Source organism: Populus alba, unplaced genomic scaffold, assembly GCF_005239225.2.
Source record: "Populus alba unplaced genomic scaffold, ASM523922v2 scaf45, whole genome shotgun sequence".
Taxonomy (NCBI): Eukaryota; Viridiplantae; Streptophyta; class Magnoliopsida; order Malpighiales; family Salicaceae; genus Populus; species Populus alba.
Window position 1 is genome coordinate 27,501 of NW_027340181.1, and position 7,500 is coordinate 35,000.

Below are 7,500 nucleotides of genomic sequence, written 5' to 3' on the forward strand. Positions count from 1 at the left end.
GCTGGCATCGCTGCCGCAGAGTGTGCGTAGCCTCTCCCGCGCGGGGGGCAGGCAAGAGCGCAGGGGGGCAAGGCCCGAAGGCAGCCCCCCCGCGGGTAAGATAGCCAGCCAGCAGGGGCTGTCCCCGCGTCAGCCCCCGTTGCGCAGCGCGGCATGGAAATCATTGCCGCGCGCGCGCGCGCCCAATCGCCCAAGAGCCCAAGGGCCCCCAAGGGCCCCAGGCCCTCAGGCCCCAGCGCCCCAGCGCCAAGCGCAGACGCGGGCGCGGGCGCGGGCGGGCGCGCGCGTGTGATTTTTATAGGGCGGTGGTCGGAATCGGGTCGTCGCCGGCCGGAAAACGGGTCATCGATGGCGGCGTTACTTCGGGCCGTGAGGCCCCCCACGTGTGTAGCAGCAGCTCGCAAATCCCCCGCGGCAGGCCTATGGGCGCCAGCCAGCGCGCCCCATGGCCAGTCGGGGGCACCCCCCTAAAGAGCTATAAGTGTTATTGCAGCTCTGGCAGGGGCAGACACTACTAGGTCCCAGCTGTCACCCCCCCTCTAAAAAATTCATTTCTTGGTATTTTGAGCTGAAATTTTGCACATAGGTTGGCAAAAATCCAATCCACCTTTATAAATTTTCCCAGATTTTTTCGAGGTCGGGAAGTATTTTTTTTTTATTTTCCTACCATTAAAAATCAAGGAAATACGCAAAAATAGGAACCGGCCCGGAATGACCCCAAATTCGGCTGGCAGCCTCACAAAAATATGGCTGATTTTACTGGATTGATTTCACGTGGAAAGCATGACGTTTTCTTGGCGGGATGCGGGAAAACCGGCAGCGCGCATGCCGCGGCCACCGGAGGAGCCCCGGGAAAACTCTTGCTTTCACGGTCTTGGCCTCCCCTCACCACCATGGCCGGTGTCACGGGGATAATTTTTCGCCTCGCAAATTAACCCGTGCGGCAGCCTAGTCCCGCTAGACTCAGCCTTGCCTCACCCTTTCACTCGTGTTTTCCTACGACTATGTGTTTCGCACACTCAAGGAGGTTCTCACAATCGCCTCGTCGTAGACAATCAACAAACACAAGCAAGTATAAGCAAACACAAGCAAACACACCAAGCTTTTTACAAGAATCCCTCTCAACCTTTATTTATCTCATCAACAAAGGAAATACACAAAATTGGTGTGTGCTATGCACAAATTCGCATGCTACACAGCAGGAGGCTTGGCAGCCTATTTATAGTCAAGTGTGAGCTTCCATTCTCACCTAACACCCCCAATTTCGGGGCATAGTGGAGCACTACCTTCCCCCATGATTCCCATTCACATGGCCTAATGGAGTATCATCCCCACCATTATCTTTAGTGGGTTGGTGAAGCACTTTCTTCACCAACTTTCGGCCCCTCCACTATGTTCTGCTTGCCCTCATGGCAGTCCCATTTGTCTGCCTTGCTATGTCAGCTGCTGACTTAGAATGTCCATCATCTAAGCCCCACGTCCATGCCAAGTCGCCAGCTCAAAGACTCGCATGCACCCTTGCACGCTGCCTGCCGAATTCGTTTCTGCCGCAGTCCATCGCTGCCGAATTCCTAGGCAATGTGCCTTCGTTGGCGCGCCCCGCGCCTAGACCTCTAACAAACCACCCCCACTAGAAGAGCCCGACGTCCTCGTCGGAATAGACGTGAGGTAGTCTTGTATTTGATCCTCAAATTGCCACAAGTCAGTATCTTTTCTCCCATGAAACCTCCTCATTTTTCCTCCATTTTACCAAGAATTCTGTCCGCCGATTCTTTCTATGTTGGCCAAGTCGACGATGGTCCATGATCTTGACGATCCCATCATCAAATTGCTTGTGAATGGTAGGAGGAGCTCGTTGTGACTTGCTTCTTTTCGGATCCTCGTTGTCTTCATGAAAAGGCCGTAAGTAACTTACGTGAAATGTCGGATGAAGTTTTAGCCGTTCGGGCAGCTTCAACCTATAGGCCACAGCGCCTACCTTTTCAATGACTTCGAACGGTCCATCGTACCTTGGCACCAACCCTCGGTGCTTCGTTGTTCCCACGATTTTCTTCCAAATCTGCGGAGTTAATTTGAGCAACACCTTGTCACCCACACTGAATTCCAGCAATCTCCGCTTTTGATTAGCATATTTGAGCATTCGTTTTCTTGCCTTACGCAAGCTATCTTGTGCTTGCTCAAATAGCTCCTGCCGCTCCATCGCAAACCTGTATGCTGCTGGACTCTTCCCACCCGTTATCTGCACTGCAATCTCCGCAGGAGTTTGGGGTTGAGCTCCCAACACTAGCTCAAACGGACTTGCTTCCGTTGCCGAGGATTTTTGGAGATTATAGCAAAATTGCGCACTATCTAGCAACTCCAACCAGTTTCGTTGCATTGCCGTCACGTAGTGTCTCAAATACTCCTCAAGCAAAGCATTAATCCTTTCGGTCTGCCCATCAGTTTGCGGATGGTTGGCAGTTGAAAACTTCAGCCTTGTTCCCATCATGTTGAACAATGCTGTCCAGAATCGGCCAGTGAATCGCACATCGCGATCACTCACAATATCTGAAGGTACTCCAAAGTATTTCACCACATTGCGGTAGAATAGTTCAGCGGCCACTTCGGCTGTACACACCGTCGGGGCAGCGACAAACACCGCGTACTTCGTGAATCTGTCCACAATAACCATGATTGTGTTCATGCCGTCCACCTTTGGAAAACCCACAATAAAGTCCATTGAAACTGAAACCCAAGGCTTCTCTGGAATCGGCAGCGGCTGTAACAACCCTGCCTCTCGCTGCCGCAAAGTCTTGTCTTGTTGACACACTAGACAAGTCCTTACGTAGAGTTCCACATCATCTTCCATCTTCGGCCAGTAATAAGTCTGCGACAGGAGAGCAACCATCCGTTCCCGTCCTGGATGTCCAGCCCACTGCGGGTCATGAGTTTCCGTCATCAAGTATTTTCGCAGCTCTCCCTTTGGCACGAAGATTCGACCCCCCTTTGCATAGAGTAGGTCTTGCTCTAACCAATACCTCCGTATTGTTCCTTCTCGTACAAGATCAACCATTTTCTTGTACGCTGCATCCTCCGTAGCAGCCTTGCGAAGTCGATCCAGCATGTCCGACTCCACCTGAACAATAGCAAGGATAGTAGCCATTACCTCGCGTCTGCTGAGTGCATCCGCAACCTGATTGTGGCTCCCTGGTTTGTGCTCCCATACAAAGTCATATTCCGCCAAGAATTCCTGCCACCGAGCTTGCCGTTGCGACAACTTCTTTTGTGTCTTGAAGAATGTATTGGCAACATTGTCGGTCTTGACAACGAATTTCGGCCCCAGCAGATATACTCTCCATATGCCAAGGCAGTGCACCACTGCCGTCATTTCCTTCTCGTGGGTCGAGTAATTCCGCTCCGCATCGCTTAGCTTCCTACTCTCGAAAGCAATCGGATGCCCCTCTTGTACGAGCACTCCACCAATAGCCCTGTCCGAAGCATCAGTATGCACTTCGAATGGCTTCTCAAAATCTGGCAGCCCCAAGACTGGAGCTGACGCTACCGCTGTCTTCAGCTTCTCGAAAGCTTGTTGGCAGTCCACTGTCCATTCCCAACTCCGGGTCTTCTTGAGCAGATCTGAGAGAGGAGTTGTCTTCTTGCTATAACCCTCAATGAACCGTCGATAGTAGTTTGCAAGCCCCAAGAATGATCTCAATTCCGGGACTGATTTTGGTGCTGTCCATTCGACGATGGCTTGGATCTTCCGTGGATCCATCTTCACCTGTCCTTCCCCAATTAAATGGCCTAGGAACATAATTTCAGCCTTTGCAAACTCACATTTTTCCCTCTTTACATATAGTTCATGTTCTCTCAATCTAGCTAGAACTTTAGAAAGATGCATTACATGTTCTTCAATTCCTCTACTATAGATTACAATGTCATCTAAGTAGACTACAACAAAATTATCTAGGAAATCATATAACACATCATTCATCAAATTACAGAATGTTGCTGGAGCATTCGTTAAGCCGAATGGCATAACTAGAAATTCGTACGAGCCATACCTCGTCACGCAAGTCGTCTTATGCTCATCTCCGTCAGCAACTCTCACTTGCCAATACCCCGATCGCAAGTCCAAGCTTCGTAAAGATCGAAGCACCACACAATCTGTCCATCAAATCCTGAATCAAAGGTACAGGATATTTGTTTTTGATGGTTACCTTATTTAGCGCTCGGTAGTCCACACACATGCGAAGGCTCCCATCCGCCTTCTTTTGGAACAAAACCGGAGCACCATATGGAGCCTTGGAAGGTCTAACAAATCCCGACTCAATCAACTCTTCCAACTGCTTCCGTAATTCTGCCAATTCTTTTGGCGACATTCGGTAAGGAGCTTGAGATGGTGGCTTTGTCCCCGGCACCAGCTCAATTCGGTGATCGACAGCCCTCTTAGGCGGAAGTTTCTTTGGTAGCTGAGGCGGCATAACATCCTCGAATTGCTGCAGCACGCTAGCAATCTCGTTTGGCACCTCCCCACAATAGTCAGCTTTCTCCTCCGCTATTGTTGCTAGAAATACTTCCCCTCCTTTCCGCAATGCTTTCTCAATTGCGATGGCCGATATTAAGCTCTTCTTCCCTTTCGCAACATTCGCCACTGCGACGTTGCAGCAGGGAACAAAACATGGGCATCCCTCGCTCGCAATCATTATCCCATTGAGATACGGCATTAAAGCAATCTTGGCTTTCCGTAGGAAATCTAGGCCAAGAATAAGATCATAATCGTCAAGAGTTATGACAAGCAAATCGTGCTTACCTCTCCACTGATCCAGCACAATCGGCACATCATAAGACATCCCAGCAATCTTCTGCGCCTTCGAGTTTACTGCCTTCATGGATGTCTGGCTGTCACTCAGCCGCAAGCCAAGTTCTTTCGCCATCCGATCTGCCACAAACGTGTGGGTTGCGCCTGAATCCAGCATAGCTGTCACGCCCTTGCCGTTTATCTCAATCTTCACATACATGAGGCTGTCCGTTGCCCCAGGCTTCCCTTTTCGTAAGGTTTCAATCCTTGCCAAGTCTGTCTCAACGTGGCTGTTTTCGGCAGCCGCATCCTCTGATTCAGCTACCAAGCAACATAACACCCGCATGGGATTGACGCGCGTAATCATGCCCTCCTCTTCATCGCTATTCCCAGCTCGAATAGCATTCAGTTTCTCCCTCTTTGGGCATTCCCTCGCAAAGTGAGGACCCTCGCAAATGAAGCATGTAATGTTCGGTTTAGTACCATTACCTGGTGTGTGCGTATATTTGGCCTTGCCCTTCTCCGCGGCAGTAGCCTTTCCAGCACCCCCGCCAAATCCACCGAACTTCTTCTTTGGCCTTTCCTCCTTGCTCTTCCCCTTTGACTTGAAGGAGGCTGATTTATAGCTCTCTCTCGCAGGAGCTTTATAGTCCACCAAATTGTCCGCAGCAGCAATAGCCGAAGACAGATCCTTCACATTCTGTCGTCGCAGCTCCGCTTGCGCCCACGGTTGCAATCCGGACATAAAATTGAACAACCTGTCCTCCTCGGACATATTCTCTATGTCGAGAATTAACGAACTAAAAGACTTTACATATTCACGGACTGACCTGTCTTGTTTTAGTCTTTTTCAATTCATCTCGTGCAATCCACGATGTATTGTTCGGTAGGAACTGTTCCTTTAGCTCCTTCTTGAGACGCTCCCATGTCTCAATCTTTGGACGTCCCGCACTTAGATCATCTTTGGTTCTCGTCCTCCACCAAAGCTTCGCGTCACCCGTGAGATACATCACGGTTAGATCAACTTGTTCCGTTGCGCCAATCCTCGCAACGCTGAAGTACTGCTCCATGTCCCATAAGAAATTTTCCAGCTCTTTGGAACTTCTTGCCCCGCCAAAGCACTTTGGTTCGGGCAATTTGGGCTTAGAGGAACTTACCCCAAGAGGAGTGTTTGTGACTGCCCTCTTCAGAACAGCAATCATCTCTTCGGCAGCAGCCAATCGTTCACTCGATTCTGCCGCAAGCGAGATGTATAAGCTCTCAGCCCTTTCAGCGCTTTCCATTGCTTCCTTCAAGCGATCCATGACAGTGCGTTCTTCCTCTTCATCGTCTGGCCCTATCATAGTCTCCAGACGCGTCAACCGTTCCCGAATGGCTTCCATGGTTTCGGGCTGCACGTTGTTGAATCAACCGTGCTCTGATACCAATTGTCACGGGGATAATTTTTCGCCTCGCAAATTAACCCGTGCGGCAGCCTAGTCCCGCTAGACTCAGCCTTGCCTCACCCTTTCACTCGTGTTTTCCTACGACTATGTGTTTCGCACACTCAAGGAGGTTCTCACAATCGCCTCGTCGTAGACAATCAACAAACACAAGCAAGTATAAGCAAACACAAGCAAACACACCAAGCTTTTTACAAGAATCCCTCTCAACCTTTATTTATCTCATCAACAAAGGAAATACACAAAATTGGTGTGTGCTATGCACAAATTCGCATGCTACACAGCAGGAGGCTTGGCAGCCTATTTATAGTCAAGTGTGAGCTTCCATTCTCACCTAACACCCCCAATTTCGGGGCATAGTGGAGCACTACCTTCCCCCATGATTCCCATTCACATGGCCTAATGGAGTATCATCCCCACCATTATCTTTAGTGGGTTGGTGAAGCACTTTCTTCACCAACTTTCGGCCCCTCCACTATGTTCTGCTTGCCCTCATGGCAGTCCCATTTGTCTGCCTTGCTATGTCAGCTGCTGACTTAGAATGTCCATCATCTAAGCCCCACGTCCATGCCAAGTCGCCAGCTCAAAGACTCGCATGCACCCTTGCACGCTGCCTGCCGAATTCGTTTCTGCCGCAGTCCATCGCTGCCGAATTCCTAGGCAATGTGCCTTCGTTGGCGCGCCCCGCGCCTAGACCTCTAACAGCCGGCCTCTAATCCCCCCCATCAGCAGTTGTGGCCGATAGGGCAGTGATTTGAACGACGCCGCCGGGTAATCGCACCCGGCCGACGCGGGGAGGAAGAGATCTCTTCTTCCAAGATAGCGAACAACACATCGGGAGTTATGTTGATAGGGCAGAGAATTGAATGACTCGTTGCGGGCAGCCAGCTGATAGGGCCTCCAGCTGCACAAATCCGCGCTGCCGATTTTTCCGACGTTGCCGATTTGTCTGAACAGCCCCTCGTTCGTCCGCGCTGCCGATTCCAACACTGCCTGCTGTGTCTGAACAGCCCCTGTTTCGTCAGCGCGTCCCCTTGACGAATTTTCCTGCCTGGCCTCGACAGCCCAGCGTCCAGCCCGTGTTCGTCAACAAATCTGCGCTGCCGATTTTCCCCGACGGGCCTCCAGCTGCGGATCTCCGCGCTGCCGATTTTTCCCACTGTTGGCATCGCTGCCGCTGCCTAGGCCCCCAGTCTTTTTCGTCACGCCTAGGACTATAAACAGTCCAGACTCATCGCCAGCACCGGCTGCCGATTCTGCCGACTTCTCCAATTTCGT